At 39.6% G+C, this 17,382-nt stretch overlaps 1 protein-coding gene across 11 annotated transcripts in view; it reads left to right on the top strand.

The window, feature by feature from the left end:
- Positions 1 to 17,382, top strand: part of LOC114271447 (phenylalanine--tRNA ligase alpha subunit, cytoplasmic) — a 143,227-nt gene that overhangs the window by 56,525 nt on the left and 69,320 nt on the right. The window contains exon 1 of one of the 11 annotated variants that reach the window (XM_082904671.1): positions 14,129 to 14,261. The exons of the other annotated variants lie outside the window; for them this stretch is intronic. The gene's annotated coding sequence lies outside the window, so the exon portion shown is untranslated. Of the gene's footprint in view, positions 1 to 14,128; positions 14,262 to 17,382 lie in introns of those variants that run through there. 11 annotated transcript variants of the gene reach the window in all.

The following is a 17,382-nucleotide window of genomic DNA, read 5'->3' as shown; positions in this document are numbered from 1 at the left end:
TTGTCACGCCCTCAAAATATACATATAAACCCAACATTCATTGGCATCCATAGATATAAGAGAATAAAGCATGTTTCCATTTATCAGAGTATTCATTACAAAAGTATTACATGTTGACAACAAAAGTAAATACCCTACGGGCTTACAACTTTCCAAGCCAACACTTAGTTACAAAAAGAGAGTACTAACTCAAAACACACTAAGCCCTCGGCTTGAATTTACATGTAATACCCAAAAATAACAAAAGAACCAAAGGAGTCTTCAACTCCCAAACCATCCAAGCTATGTCCTTGGAGGTGGCATGTCACCTGAACCTGAAAATGATGTCCCATATAGGGTGAGTCAATGCCCAATAAAGATATACTAAATCAATTATGAGCAATAACTAAAATATTAGCATTCAACAGATGGTTAACATTTATAAACCAACTTATAATACTTTTCAATTCTATAACCGATGCATCCATATCTCATTCCACTTTCCTTCACTTATATAATTTTGATTTATAAACATGGCTCAGAACCAGGCCAAACAATTAAATGAGACTACAACTCATATTAAAACACTTCCATACTTCAATTATCTACGTTACGCAAACGCAATTAAGATTTCGGGACTTTCACCCTGGACACTCCGGCCAAGCTAGTTATCAATGGAGTCCATCCCCTATCTCCTCCCAAACAGGTTTAAGAGTTCATCCCCTATCTCCTCTCAAACCATAGAGTATATCCCCTATCTCCTCCCACATAACGTACACATACAATGTATTTAAACACTTATCATATACAATGATCAATCAATACACATATTCGATGTATTATTCCATCCGTCATATTCAATGACATATTCCAGATGATTAGTTTTAGTTTTCCCTAATCAACATACAGTGTCTACAACAATCAAGACTATCCTCCACCGATAACCGAAAGCAGTTATCTCTAGATAGATAATAAATTTATCTAACAGATAAAATATCAACAATTTCATAGGTGAGTGATTAACTAATCTAACTACACCATTCAATCCCATAATTTCCCAATCTCACGATTTTCAACTCAATTTCACTCTTTCTCAAATTAATTATTCAAATTAATTATCCCACATAACTGGGGTATTTTTGCCTTATTCACAAGGTTGCCCCCAAGGTTCATATTTCACTCATAATTCATAAACAACCCCAATTTCAAGTCTCTTACACATATTTGACTCAAACATGGAAAAACCCTCTTTTATAAATTACAAATCAAACCCTAACTTTTCCCAAAATTACCCAACAACATCAACTTATCAAAATGACTAAAATTTATGTCAAAACCCATAAGAAGGAGTAAGATATCCCTACCTCAAGAGAAGAAACCCAAAGAAGAAGATGAAGAAAAATGAGATGCTCCAAACCCAAGGAATTTCATATAAAAATGTAGCCCACACCAAGCTCCACCCTTTTTACAAAGAGACTAGGGTAGAAACACACTAGAGCTAGATGGATTTGTAGAGGAAAGGTATGTAGAGAGAGAGGGAGTAGCCGGATCTAGGGTTTGTGTAAAGGAGGTGATGAAAAAATGAAGTGTAACCCGGTGCTGCCAACTGATATATTTGAGGCTCGCTCCAGCGACCAGACATAAAGAAACCTCGCTCGAGCGCAGAAAACCTCGCTCGAGCCAACAATTTGAAGCTTCAATTCTGCAAACCAAAAGCACGCTCGAGCGAAGAAAAGCTCGCTCGAGCGAAGAAACCCAAAACATAATCCTCGTTCGCTCGAGCGAAGGAATTCTTGCTCGAGCCAAGAAATGCAACTCTCAGATCCAGAATTGGACGCAGACGCAAGCTCGAGCGCAAAACTTCTCGTTCGAGCCACCAGACACAACATTCAACTCTCGCTCGAGCGAAGGAACCCTGGCTCGAGCGAAGGAACTAAAACACAGAGTTCGCTCAAGCGACAAAAGCCTCGCTCGAGCGAAGACACCAAAATCTGGGTAACAACCATTTGTTTCAAAACACACCCAACCTGTTACAAACCTGTCCAACACATCCTAAAACTCAAATACAATGAATTGAAGGACAGAAATGAAACATACACAACAACAGACATCCACGGAACCTAGTCCGGAATACAACAACCAATGGAGGGAAAATCGGGATCGCTATAACCTCCCCCTTTAAAGAATTTTGTCCTCGAAATTAGTTATAAGTTTCAAAAACATGATTTTTCAATTCTCAACAATATTACAATTTAACATTCAACATCCTAACCCATTACCAGTCATCCCATCTCTATTCAAGAGGCAATTTACAACATATGTTATAACATACATTATCAATATGCATCTCTTCGAAATTCAATAAGTCTCAACATACATAGCTCACAATTCCATAACATATTCAATGTTAATGATATATTTGCATTTTTACAACACATTCAACATCTACAATGTTAAATTAAACTTCCATTTTCAAGGCATATTCCATAATACTTTCATAAACCAAAACATATACAATGTTTTATAGCTTAAGACATATTCAATGTTCTTAAACTTTATCAATACAACAAAATTCCCAATACATGGTTAAACATTAACAAACAAGTCTGGATATTTCTCGCGGACTTCCAACTCGCGTTCCCAAGTGGCTTCCTCAACCCCATGATGTTTCCACAAAACTTTTACCAAGGGTATCTTCTTGCCTCGCAAGACCTGTTCCCGCCTATCTAAGACCCGCACCGGTCTCTCCTCATACGAGGCATCCTCATCAACCTCTAAGTCGGTCCAATCCAATACATGCGATGGGTCCAGCTCGTACTTTCGAAGCATACTAACATGAAACACGTGGATACTGAAGGCTCTGTTGGTGGCCTATTATGCATTTGGGATCCAGGTGTTTTTCAGATGTCAAGTTGCTGCTGTAATAGAAGGTTTGTTCTTCTCTCTGGGTTTTTATTCTTTTCTTTTGATTGTGTCTTGATCAATGTGTATGCGCCAAATGAAGTGGGCCAAAGAGGTAAACTGTGGGAGTGTCTTCTAAAGTTAAAGGAGGAGTATTCTAAGCCCTGGTATATAGGGGGGACTTTAATGAAGTTAGAAAGATTGGTGAGAGGAAAGGCTACTCTATGAGGGATAAGGGGATGAAGGAGTTGAATGATTTTGTTGATAGAAGTGAGTTGAATGATTTGCCTTTATTAGGCCGAAGGTTTACATGGTGTAATGCTAGGGAATGGGAGAAATGGAGCAAAATTGATAGGGTTTTGGTGGATTCAAAATGGGTGGAATCATTTAATTTGAAGTTGTGGGGACTTCCTAGAGTCATGTCTGATCATAGTCCTTTACTGCTAATAGAAGATGAGAGAGATTGGGGCCCTAAGCCCTTTAGGTTTGTTAGTGCTTGGATGTTACACCCAAAATTCTTATCTTTTGTGGAAAAGTGGTGGAGGAAGCATCAGGTGGAGGGGTGGGCTGGGTTTAGGTTATTCCAAAAACTGAAAGAGTTGAAATTAGCACTCAAAAAGTGGAATAGTGAAGTGTTCAGTAATGTTAATATTAAGTTGAAGAAGATAGAGGATGAGCTTCATATGATTGATTTGTTAGCAGATGAAAGAGAGCTTGAAGAGGCAAAAAAAAGTAGAAGAAGAGAGGCTAGAGTTAAGGCTGGATATTTAACAAGAATGGTGGAAAGGTTGTGGTTCCAAAAATCGAGGCTTAACTGGAATTTTTATGGTGATAAAAACACAAGATATTTTCATGTGTTAGTGAAATATAGGCAGGAGAGAAATGAAATAAACACTCTAACTGTTGGTGATGTGGTGGTTGATGATCCAAGTAGAGTTAAGCTTGAGGCCCTAGCTTATTTTCGGAAGCAGTACTCTAAGGATTGGCAGCATAGGCTTGCATTGGTAGGTCCATTTAAGTCAGTGAGGGATAGTCCTTGTTTTGATATGTTGGAGGCAAAGTTTACTGAGGTAGAGGTATGGGCTGCTGTCAAGGGTTGTGATGGGAATAGGGCTCCAGGTCCAGATCGTTTTAACTTGGCTTGTATTCAAAAACTGTGGAAGGTAATGAAGTCTGATGTGCTGAATTTTGTGTTCGATTTCCATAAGAATTGTAAGTTGGTCAAAGGAATCAATAGCTCTTTCATCACTTTGGTACCTAAAAAGGAGAATCCAGTGAGATTGGCGGATTATAGACCTATCAGTTTGGTTGGGTCGATGTATAAAATTCTGTCTAAGGTTCTTTCCTCAAGGTTGAAGGTAGTGATTCCTCAGATCGTAAGTGAAAACCAATCAGCTTTTATTGGAGGGAGGAATATTCTGGATGGTGTTTTGGTGGCCAATGAGGTTATTGACAGTTGGAAGAAATCTAGAAAGAAATGAGTGATTATTAAGTTAGATTTTCAGAAAGCTTATGACTCATTGAATTGGGGTTTCTTACTTTCCATGTTGGTTAATTTTGGGTTTGGGGGAAAATGGGTGGAGTGGATTAAGGTATGTATTGCCTCAGCTCGGCTATCGGTGCTTGTTAATGGTTCTCCTACTGAGGAGTTCAGTCCACAGAGAGGACTGAGACAAGGGGATTCCTTGTCCCCATTTTTATTTATCATAGTTGTAGAGTGCTTAAGCATTTTATTCAATAGAGCTTTGGATCTGGGGCTGATAAAGGGGGTTAAGATTGGCTCTGATGGGTTAGTCCTTACTCATCTCCAGTTTGCAGATGATTCTTTGTTATTGTGTGAAGCTGATGTAATGGAGATAAAGAATGTAAAAAGATTTCTGAGGTGCTTTGAGTTGATATCAGGGTTGAAGATAAATTACCATAAAAGTGTAATTAGTTGTGTGGGTATTCTAGTAAAGGAAATGTCTGAGTGCGCATCAGTGCTGAACTGTGAAGTTAAATGTTTGCCGTTCAAATACCTCGGTTTACCACTGGGGCTAACCCAAGTAGGAAAGCAACTTGGCGGCCTATACTAGATAAATTCATAAGCAAACTAGCTGGTTGGAAAAGGAAACTACTGTGATTTGCTGGGAGACTTGTTTTAATCAAATCTGTCATGTCCTCCCTGCCTATATATTATATGTCATTGTTTAAGTTGCCACAGGGGATTGCTAGAGAATTGGACAAGCTTCAAGCTTGCTTTCTGTGGAGGGGATCTAAATTGAAGAGGAGGGTTCATCTAGTAAAATGGAAGGAAGTGGCGAAGCCTGTAGACCAAGGGAGCTTGGGGGTTAGAAGAGTGAAGGAAGTGAATAGTTGCCTTATGTTGAAATGGTGGTGGAGGTTTGGCGTGAAAAATAAAGCTTTGTAGAGGAGAGTTTTGAGCAGTAAATATAGGATTGAGGAGGGGAGTTGGAGCCCTCAAGTAATCTCTAATGTGAGATGTTCTAAAATGTGGAAGGATATATTATTATAATTTGAACAGAGTAGCAGTCTAGTGGTTTTTTTTCTGGACAATTATAAGGTGAAAGTGGGTAATGGTCATAGAATCAAGTTTTGGAAGGATAAGTGATGTGAAAACTTGAGCCTTAAAGATGCATTTCCACTGTTGTACAGTGTAGTAGTTGATAAGAGAGTGACTTTATTTGATATAATGATCAGGAAGGAGGAAGCTGGTGAATGGTCATTTCAGTTTAGAAGGGCGCTGTTTGACTGGGAAAGAGTGGAATTAATCAGATTGGTGAGTCAGATTGAGGCAGGTCCTAATCTTAGGTGTTACTCCGAAGATACTCTTGTCTGGAAAGCCTCGGAATATGGAAGATATTCAGTTCAATCTACGTATAAGTTATTGGTTGAGGGATCCAGCAATAGATGCACAGTTAGCAAAAGGATTTGGGTTAAACATGTCCCACCTAGAGTCCAATTTTTTTGATGGCTTGCTTGGAAAGGAAAACTAAAGACGGCTGAGTTTCTGCACAAGATGGGTGCTCTGTCTGCTGGTGCATCTGTAGAATGTTGTCTATGTAAATCTGGAGCTGAGTCTCTCATACATGTGCTTCTATTATGTCCAGTGGCTTGGAGAGTGTGGTATGAAATGATTAGATGGTGGAAGATTCAAGGAGCACTGCCAGCCTCAGTGGAGGACATGCTTGAATGGTGGGCAGGGGTGGGTCTTAATAAAAAGGAAATGATGATGTGTAATGCCCTTCCTCTTGTAGTGATGTGGTCTCTATGGAAACATCGGAATGAATGTTTATTTCTGGAGGTTGTCCCAAGTGTGGATGGAATTACGGATCTGATTAAGTTAAAAATGGTTGTGTGGTTTAAGGAAGTATTTAAGGAACATTTGTTCTCTGTTCATGATTTCATATTTAATCTACAATGTATCAGATTTAGTTTGGGAGGTGGTGTCAGAGGGTGAAGTATATGAGGAGGCCTATTTTTTCCTACCAGTCCTTCTGCAGAATGCTCTCGGTTGGCATGCTAGGCTGTAGAGTTTTGTCTCAATCTGTGCAGGATAGTCTCTGCTGTGTGTGAGGAAGTTCTGCCTCTGGTTATGCAGCTAGAATGTGCTTGTCATTAGTTATGCAGTTTAGTCTCCATGTTCTGGTGTTTGGATTTGATGGAAGTTGATGTGTGCTCTACTTACTCTATAGGAATTCAGTTATTTTAACATTTGCTACTTATTAATCTGTAGAAAAATCCTCTGCTGTTTAGGTGGCTCTCAGAGTGTTTTGTTGCTAGTCTTGCTGATTCAGCTATCTGCTGGGGTGTGCAATTTATATGGTCAGCTTGCAGGTTTAGTTTGGTTTTGTTTCAGATTTGGGTGCTGAATGGTGGGCAACCTGCTGAGGTGTGCAATTTGCCTTTTTTGGTGTATGCTGCTAGATTACTCTCATGCTATGTATTCTGTTTCTGTTTCTTTGGTTTTCCTCTATGTTGGATTCTCTCCAACTAGAGCTCCGAGCTTAATGTAGCTCCGAGCTCTTCTTTATTGATGTACTTTTTTTTATGATTTCATCAATAAAGATTTTTTCTTGCTGATCAAAAAAAAAAACATGAAACACGTCATGCACTCCGGACAACTGCGGCGGCAAAGCTAAATGGTAGACAATCTCGCCAATCTTCTCAAGGATCTTGAAAGGGCCCATAAACCGAGGGGACAACTTCTCACTCTTACCAAACCTCATCAAACCCCGTCTAGGTGATATTTTCAAAATAACATGATCACCCACCTCAAATGTCAAAGGCCTCCTCCTACGGTCGGCATAACTCTTTTGACGACTCTGGGCTGTAACAAGTCTCTTACGGATAAGCTCGACTTTCTCCATCGTCTCCCGAACCAACTCCAGGCCCAACAAAGGTGCATCACCACCTCGGCCCAACAAACTGGAGACCTACACAGTCGGCCATATAAAGCCTCAAATGGTGCCATACCAATACTCGATTGGAAACTGTTGTTGTAGGCAAACTCCACTAAGGGCAAGTGCCTCTCCCACGACCTACTAAAGTCAAGGGCACAGCCTCGAAGCATATCCTCAAGGATCTGAATAGTACACTCGGACTGCCCGTCAATTTGAGGATGATAAGCCGTGCTAAAGGTCAATCCAGTGCCCAAAGTACTCTGTAAACTCTGCCATAACCTAGCCGTAAAACGTGGATCTCTATCTGAGATGATCGACACTGGGACCCCGTGCAACCTCGCTATGTCTCGAATATACAAGTCAGCAAGATGATCTACCGAATCTTTCACGCGCATAGAGATAAAGTGCGCCGACTTAGTCAACCGGTCTACAACCACCCAAATAGCATCGCTACCTCGCTGAGTCCTCGGAAGACCTACAACGAAGTCCATCGTGACATGCTCCCACTTTCACTCGGCTATAGGCAAAGGTTGTAACAAACCCGCTAGCCTCTGATGCTCGGCATTCACTTGCTGACAAGTAAGGCACTTAGATACAAAAACTGCCACATCCTTCTTCATACCCCGCCACCAAAACTGGCGACCCAAATCACGATACATCTTAGTGCCTCCCGCATGCACCGCAAGACGTGAATGGTGAAACTCTTGCAGTACCTCCCCTCGGCAAGACTCTGGCACAAACAGACGGTCTCAGTGCCTCACACTCAGGTCGGGATACACAGTCAAACCCTTCTCAACCTTCCTACTGGAGATCTTCTCTTGGAGGGATTCTATCTCAAGGTCACTTCCCTGTGCTTCTAACACTCGATTCACAAGTGTAGGTTGCGCAACAATAGAAAACAAGGCCGCAGACTCAATAGATTCACCCAGAATCAAATCAAACTCGCCAAGTGCACCCAACATTTTCCACTCCCGAATGGCTATACAAGCTACATCACTAATAGATTTCTTGCTAAGGCTATCGGCCACAACATTGGCCTTCCCCGGATGGTAATCCAACTCGAAATCGTAATCCTCAATAAACTCCATCCACCTCACCTGCCTCAAATTCAAGTCTTTCTGTGTAAACAGATACTTCAGACTCTTATGATCCGAGAATACCTCGAATCTCTCACCATACAGGTAATGCCTCCAAATCTACAAGGCAAAAATCACATCTGCTAACTCTACGTCATGTGTAGGGTAATTCCTTTCGTGTATTTTCAACTGCCGCGAGCCATAGGCTACCACTTTCCCCTCTTGCATCAACACACAACCCAAACCCTCTCGTGAAGCATCACAATAAACCACATAACCCAAATCTCTCTCTGGAATAATCAAAATTGGAGCAGTAGTAAGTCTAATTTTCAGCTATTGGAACAACTTTTCACAAGTCTCACTCCACACAAACTTGACCCATTTTCGCGTCAATCTAGTCAACGGCGAAGCTAGCCTGGAGAAATCCTTTACAAACCGACGGTAATAACCGGCCAATCCCAGAAAACTGCAGATCTCAAAAATACTCTTAGACTGTGCCCAATCTTGCACTGCCTCTATCTTAGATGTATCAACAGACACCCCCTCCCTGGAGACCACATGGCCTAAGAATTTAACTTCTCTTAGCCAGAACTCACACTTCCCAAACTTGGCATACAGCTTATGAGCTTTAAGCAATTCAAGCACCACTCTCAAGTGTTCCTCGTGCTCCTCCTCAGAAGGTGAATAAATCATAATGTTGTCCACAAAAACGACCATAAAACAATCTAAAAATTCCCGGAATATCCGGTTCATCAGGTCCATAAACACTGCCGGTGCATTAGTGAGCCCAAAAGGCATCACCAGAAACTCATAATGGTCATATCGCGTACGGAATCCCGTCTTCGGAATATCCTCCTCCCTGACCCTCAATTGGTGGTAACCCGATCTCAAGTCTATCTTAGAGAAACAACGGGACCCTTTCAACTGGTCAAACAAATCATCAATACGAGGTATAGGGTACTTGTTCTTGACCATAGCCCGATTCAATTTCTGGTCATCGACACAAAGCCTCAAAGCCCCATCTTTCTTCTTAGCAAAGAGGGCCGGTGCTCCCCACGGCGAAGTACTAGGGCGAATTAAGCCCTTATCTAGTAATTTCTGGAGTTGAATCTTCAACTCACTCAATTCAATTGGGGCAAAACGATATGGTGCCATAGAAATCAATGTCGTGCCAGACACTAAGTCAATAAAGAACTCGATCTCTCGATGAGGTGGTAAACTAACAAGATCCTTGGGAAAAATGTCCGAGTACTCACAAACCACTGTAGGTAACTCAATCTGGATCTCATCACACTCACAACTCATAAAGCTAGCGAGAAGACCACTAAGCTCACTCCGCCCCCACGATCATACACTGGTGACAAAACACTACCAACCCGATCTCCCAAAAAATGAAAGCAATCCTCGCTCAAGGTACATACAGTAACCCTCTAGCGGTAATAATCAATAACAGCCCGATATAACGATAACCAGTCCATACCCAAAATCACATCAAAACCCGACATAGCCATAACTACAAAAGAAAATGAAAGTCGGCGGTCGGCGACCTCTATATCACAGCCCCGACACCCCTGTTTCAAAATCAACTCACCCTCAACAGGTAATACAACACAAATAGGAGAAGCTAACTGTGCCAATTCCAACCCCAAAACAGATACAAATACAGCAGATATAAAGGAATGAGATACACCCGTATCAATCAACACATTAGCAACCGAGTTGCAAAACAAAAAGGTACCTCTCACAACAGATGGAGCCAATACAAGATCCTACGCGGTAACATCATACACACGTCTAGAAGGTTTTTGGTCTACCTGCTCACCTCTCGGAGCAAAAGATTGCTGTACAGACTGAGACGATGAGGCTCCCTAATTGGCCTTCGAGGCCTGAATAGACTGAGTTGGCTAATAACTCTGCCTCGACCCAGATGCACCAGATGTGCCACTCAACTGCGGGCAGAACCTTTTCAGGTGCCCCGCATGACCACACTGGTAACAAGAGAGCGACTGACCTCTATCCTGACTCTGGCTCTGTGGACGAGCCGAAGATGAAGCTGATCTCTGCCCTCCTCCCCTCTGCGGGCATGCTAAAGACTTGTGGCCCAGCTGACCACATTTGTAACAAGTAAATTCTTCCTGACTACCTCTCCCAGAGCCTGAACTCGGCACTGGAAAGGTAGATCTCGCAAAAACACCCTGGGACTGCTGAGGGTTAGCACCCCTCTGCCTGCCTCCTACCATCACCCTGGCCATCCTGACTCCTCTTGGAGCCCCCCATCCTCTCCTCCTCCTCATGCATGATAATCTCCATATGAGCCGCAGCATCCGCAAGGCACCCATACTCCCGAGTCATGGACCCTGCAACCCTAAGTTTGAGCCCAGTCCTCAACTTCTTCTCGAACTCAAGACAACGGTGTTCCTCATACGCCACTAGCTCAGGTGCAAACTTGGATAAACTGGTAAATGCGGCCTCAAATTCGGCCAATGGAGTATTCAGCTACTTGAGCTAACAAAACTGATCCCTCAACTTCTCCCTGACTGCGGGATGCAAGAACTTCTCCTGGAAGGCACCAACGAAAGCCTCCTAAGTCCCACCAATACGGCCCCAGACAAACTTCCACCACTGACCCGCGTCTCCCTTCAGCTGGAAGGACGCCAAGGTCACCTTCAAGGCTCCGTCTTCGATGCCAAGCATCTCAAACGTCTTCGTTATCTGCTCAAGCCATTCATCAGCCTTAAATGGCTCTTTCGGATGCCCCGAAAACTCATCCGGATTAGACCGGAAAAACTCTCTCTTCAAAAAAAAAGGCCCTGCCTCAACAACATGAGCCTGGACTTGATTCTCAGCTCTGAGAATGTCCAAGGATTCCCTCAATGCTCTTGCCATCTCGTGGGCTAAGGCGCCCATGGCCTGCTGACCTACTGGCTCGGCCACATTAGCCTGACCCACACCCTCCTGCTGTGCCGGAATCTCATCCGGTATAGGCATCTCTTACCTCATAGGCCTACCTCGCCTATCACCACGTCCTCATCTTGACATCCTAATAAAGGTAACGAAAACATTAGCACATTCACAAATGTGCCGAAGCTATCTCACTCATGTCCTAAAGCATTGGACAACAATAATTCATTCCACGTAAGCACATAATCACAAAAGCACCTACGAATTTCATTTCCGGATAATGACAGTCCCGTAGCGTTGCTAGAGTTCTGGTTAGAGACAGCATTGATCAAGTGCTTTTCCAACAGGACGCCTAGAAACCCAAGGATCCAATCAACATCCTAGTAACTAAATCTCATACCCATATAGTCACATAAACATGTTATCACATAAGTACATAACATTACACCTAAGTCTCTAACAAGCGAGACAAACCCATTGTGGTACTAACCACTTCCCACGTACCCGAAGTATTCAAACCCGGTACGCTCTGATACCAAGTTGTCACGCCCTCAAAATATACATAAAAACCCAATATTCATTGACATCCATAAATATAAGAGAATAAAGCATGTTTCCATTTATCAGAGTATTCATTACAAAAGTATTACATGTTGACAACAAAAGTAAATACCCTACGGGTTTACAACTTTCCAAGCCAACACTTGGTTACAAAAAAAGAGTACTAACTCAAAACACACTGAGCCCTCGGCTTGAATTTACATGTAATACCCAAAAATAACAAAAGAATCAAAGGAGTCTTTAACTCCCAAACCATTCAAGCTATGTCCTTGGAGGTGGCATGTCACCTGAACCTGAAAATGATGCCCCATATAGGGTGAGTCAATGCTCAGTAGAGATATACTAAACTAATTATGAGCAATAACTAAAATATTAGCATTCAACAGATGGTTAACATTTATAAACCAACTTATAATACTTTTCAATTCTATAACCGATGCATCCATATCTCATTCCACTTTCCTTTACTTATATAATTTTGATTCATAAACATGGCTAAGAACCTGGCCAAACAATTAAATGAGACTATAACTCATATTAAAACATTTTCATACTTTAATTATCTACGTTATGCAAACGCAATTAAGATTTCGGGACTTTCATCCTGGACACTCCGGCCAACTTAGTTATCAATGGAGTCCATCCCCTATCTCCTCTCAAACCATGGAGTACATCCCCTATCTCCTCCCACATAATGTACATATACAATGTATTTAAACACTTATCATATACAATGATCAATCAATACACATATTCGATGTATTATTCCAACCGTTATATTCAATTACATATTCCAGATGATTAGTTTCAGTTTTCCCTAATCAACATACAGTATCTACAATAATCAAAACTATCCTCCACCGATAGCCCAAAACAGTTATCTCTAGACAGATAATAAATTTATCTAACAGATAAAATATCAACAATTTCATAGGTGAGTGATTAACTAATCTAACTACACTATTCAATCCCATAATTTCCCAATCTCACGATTTTCAACTCAATTTCGCTCTTTCTCAAATTAATTATCCCACATAACTAGGGTATTTTTCTCTTATTCACAAGGTTGCCCCCAAGGTTCATATTTCACTCATAATTCATAAACAATCCCAATTTCAAGTCTCTTACACATATTTGACTCAAACATGGAAAACCCCTCTTTTATAAATTACAAATCAAACCCTAACTTTTCCCAAAATTACCCAACAGCACTAACTTATCAAAATGATTAAAATTTATGTCAAAACCCATAAGAAGGAGTGGGATATCCCTACCTCAAGAGAAGAGACCCAAAGGAGAAGATGAAGAAAAACGAGATGCTCCAAACCCAAGGAATTTCGGATCAAAATGTAGCCCACACCAAGCTCCATCCTTTTTACAAAGAGGCTAGGGTAGAAACACACTAGAGCTAGATGGATTTATAGAGAGAAGGTATGTAGAGAGAGAGGGAGCAGCCGGATCTAGGGTTTGTGTAAAGAAGGGGATGAAAAGTGAAGTGTAACCTTGTGCTGCCAATTGATATATTCGAGGTTCGCTCGAGTGAAGGAATGGTCACTCGAGCGACCAGACACAACGAAACCTCGCTCGAGCGCAGAAAGCCTCGCTCGAGCCAACAATTCGAAGCTTTAGGTCTGCAACCCAGAAGCACAGCGAAGAAAAGCTCGCTCGAGCGAAGAAACCCAAAACATAGTCCTCGCTCGCTCGAGCGGAGGAATTCTTGCTCGAGCCAAGAAATGCAACTCTTAGGTCCAGAACTGGACGCAGACGCAAGCTCGAGCGCAAGACTTCTCGATCGAGCCACCAGACACAACACTCAACTCTCGCTCGAGCAAAGGAACCCTGGCTCGAACGACGGAACTAAAACACAGAGCTCGCTCGAGCGACAAAAGTCTCGCTCGAGCGAAGACACCAAAATCTGGGCAGCAATCATTTGTTTCAAAACACACCCAACCTGTTACAAACCTGCTCAACGCATCCTAAAACTCAAATACAAAGAATTGAAGGACGGAAATGAAACATATACAACAAAAGACATCCACGGAACCTTGTCCGGAATACAACAACCAATGGAGGGAAAATCGGGATCGCTATACCTAAATTGTTTTATAATTATCTTGTGTTGTGTTGTGTTGATCCTTACGGTTAGTGTTCTCATCAAACCCTGTTTATAGGTTTCGAGCCAAACCAAATAGACTCATCTACTGCGTGTTTGGGCTTTGATCTAAGACTACAAAACCCTAGTGGAATTGAGATAAAAGGGTTTGGAGAGAGAGACGGAGAGAGAGAGACACAGATGGCGGAGGAAGTCGTACTAGGCTTTCTCGAGAAGAATGATGAGATTTCAGACTCAGGTGAGTTTGTTTCCGAATGTGGAATTGATCATCAAGAACTCACCAACATCATCAAGAGCCTTCATGGTTTCAGATTCGTCGATGCTCAGGTCCACATTTCTCTCTGATATGTATATATATGTGTGTGTGTATCTTTTGCAATTATGTTGAGTTGATCAAAATCTCATATGTAATTAATTGCGCATGAACCTTTTTAACAATTGTGTGAAAAATAATGATACTGTAACAAATTTATTAGTTGATTTAAATATGCATAATTGATTACATTTTATTGATGGAATAGATAGATTTTTAACTTGAGCTGTTATTGTGCTAAATTTAGATGTTCTAATTGGGCAAGCTCCAGAAGTTGAATGCCCAAATTTTAGCTCAAAAAATCATTCCATTTTTTGTTTGGATGCCGGTTAAATATGTTGGTGAATAGTTTGTGTGGTTGCATTCTTATATATATGAAGAGAAAGCAAATGATTGATGAATAACCTAATTGATTGTTTTGGAAGACTGGAATGAATTAGACACACACACTCTCTCTCTATCAATTTTTGCTTTTGTTTCAACTGTTTTTCCTTAAATGGTTGTACATAGGATGTCCCGGATGATTGGGTTGGAAACACATTTGTTTTTTGGGCGTGGAAAGTGGGAAATAGTATCCTTTCATGCTCCATAACTTGCTTTATCTTTATACTTCTGAATTAAGTTCTGTGAATATCAAGGTGCAGAAATGAGAAATTCAACATTGTTGCCTGCATTGTTTTTGCGAGGCTTCCATGCCTAAAAGATAAAGAGCAAATATGTACATATACAGGTCTTTTATGTCTCAGCTTCTATACATATATATTTTTGTTTGATGTATCTTGTTGGAGCTGCTTTTGGAGGCTATGCGTTATAGCTTATAGCTTATGAGACAATTAAGTTGGAGCTGTTTTTGGAGTATATGCATTTGATGTAATTTCTACTTATAGCTTATGAGAGTGAGACAAAATTAAGTAAACTGCAAAAAAAAAAAAAAAAAAAAAAAAAAAAAAAAAATTAAAGCTGAGGAATGGGTGTTTTAAACTTTTGTTTTCTTATTATCGACTTTCAACTAACGAGAAAAATTGTACCAAACAGGCCTTGTCTTGAATTTTAAGCTGCTCATGTACACCTTCTTGTTGTAGGAGCTTCTATATGATAAAGAGAAGTTGCTTGAGAATGGAGACCGATGGGAAACTGAAATTGCAGAGAATCTCAGATCAAAGAGCCTCTACCGTTGATTACTCTGATGATTGGAACCCTCTATCAACTCTGATGATTGGAACTCTCTGATTCCTGCCTAGCTTGTACTCGAATTTTTTTGAATTCTGAGAAATGGGATAAATAAATAGATCTGTCCATGCCTCGACAATTTGTTTGGTTATTGGATTTTTGATGCAGTTAAACTCTTATTGTTAAATTTCTCTACTCGACATTTCATAATGTCATGGGTTAATGTTGACTATCAAGTGAAGTGCCGAAGCTTTTGTTTGTTAAATTAAATAACACTTGCAATATGTTTTTTTTTTTTAAAAAAAAAATTCTATTTTAAGTAAAGTTTGCAATATATTTTTTGGAACATTAGTCATTGATCCAAGACTGATAAAAAAAAAAAAGTGTACATATATATTAGCAAAGTTGTTTTACATTTTTAAACGCCTCTAGAATTTAACATGAACTTTCATCATGCAAATGAATTCCAAATTTATCTCATATATTTCAATCATTGTCAAATTGTCAGCCTTTTTACAAATTTGTAAGATAATATGAATAATTTTCTGCATTCTTTCCGAATCATTCATGACAATTACGGGATGAGAACTCAAATTTTTAAGTTTTTCATACATATTATTAATTAATTAATCAATCTCTTTTTTCTTTTTTCTTTTTTACATTTTATAAAGAAAAAGGAACAAGAATAAACAAGTAAAAAGAAAAAGAGGGTGAACATAAAAAAAGTGAAAAGTGAAGAAAAAATAGGGATAAATTATAATTTTATTTTTTAAAATTTGCTGAAAATACCATTATCTCTGTAGTTCTGAAATTACATTATGCCCTTAAAGTTTTTAATTTTCTAACAAATGACCTATTTTATCAATAAATTATCAAGTCAGTTAAAAGTTTTTAATAATGTCATAAATATATTTCAATTAATAATTCAAGTAATTTTATTGTTGTATAGGAGAGTAGTTAGAAATTTATTTTTTCATATAATTCTATTAAATAAAAAAATATTACAAATGGGGTAATTTTATTATTGTATAGGATCTGTATTTTAATTAATCACAGGAGATGTACTTATAATATACCCAAAAAATAATGAGTTAATTACCAAAAAATCCTGTTTACATATTTGGTGGTAGCTTAGGTCCTGTCAAAAAGTTTTTGAACCAATAAGTCTCATTTATAGGTAAAAAGACGTTTTGCCCTTTAATCCCGAAACTGAGAATGTTCTTAATTTTAAAACTAAGAATGTTCTCAATTCTCAATTTATAATTATCAAAACTAAGAAATTTCTCAATTTTTTCTAGTATGAACTAAGAATATTATCAAAACTAAGAAATTTATAATTATCAATTTTGAAAAATTTCTCAATTTTTTTTATGATTAAAATTAAAAATATTATAAACTGAGAATGTTCTTAATTTTAAATTAGAATTCCAAAGAACAATGTAGTCTTTCTATAATTTTCTCGGACTTACAGCAATAGCGTAGAGTTTGCAAAAATCTAATTTTACCGCATGCTATGGCAATAATAGCGTAGATTTTAGTTTTCAACTTTATTCTTTCTGATGTATAAGAAAAAAAAAACTTTATTCTCTATTTTTTTCATTGTATCGTCTATCTCTTTAGATTTTAGTTTTCAACTTTCCCTAGTTAAACCCAGTCTCTCACTCTCTCTCTCTGTAATCTCTCTCCAGCCAAACAATCACAATCCACGGACGACGTCTGCGAAGGCAAAGACTTCTCATTCTCAAACCAAGAAGAAAAGATCCTTCAATGGTGGACCGAAATATCTTGGCAGTGATCGGTGAGCTCGGTATGCCACCAACAAACGAAAAAATCAACGTTGCAAAAAAAACCATGACACAACTGTAAACCAACGAAGGTGTCGACGTTTGAACTACTATGTATACCACACCGACACACAGCCGTCATTGCAAAATGGTTTTCAATTTGAGCAGTTCTGAGAAGATA

Source organism: Camellia sinensis, chromosome 2 (assembly GCF_055761805.1).
Source record: "Camellia sinensis isolate YWXY chromosome 2, ASM5576180v1, whole genome shotgun sequence".
NCBI classification, from domain to species: Eukaryota; Viridiplantae; Streptophyta; class Magnoliopsida; order Ericales; family Theaceae; genus Camellia; species Camellia sinensis.
The sequence above is the reverse complement of the archived record's forward strand: the minus strand, read 5'-3'. Positions and strand labels throughout refer to the sequence as shown.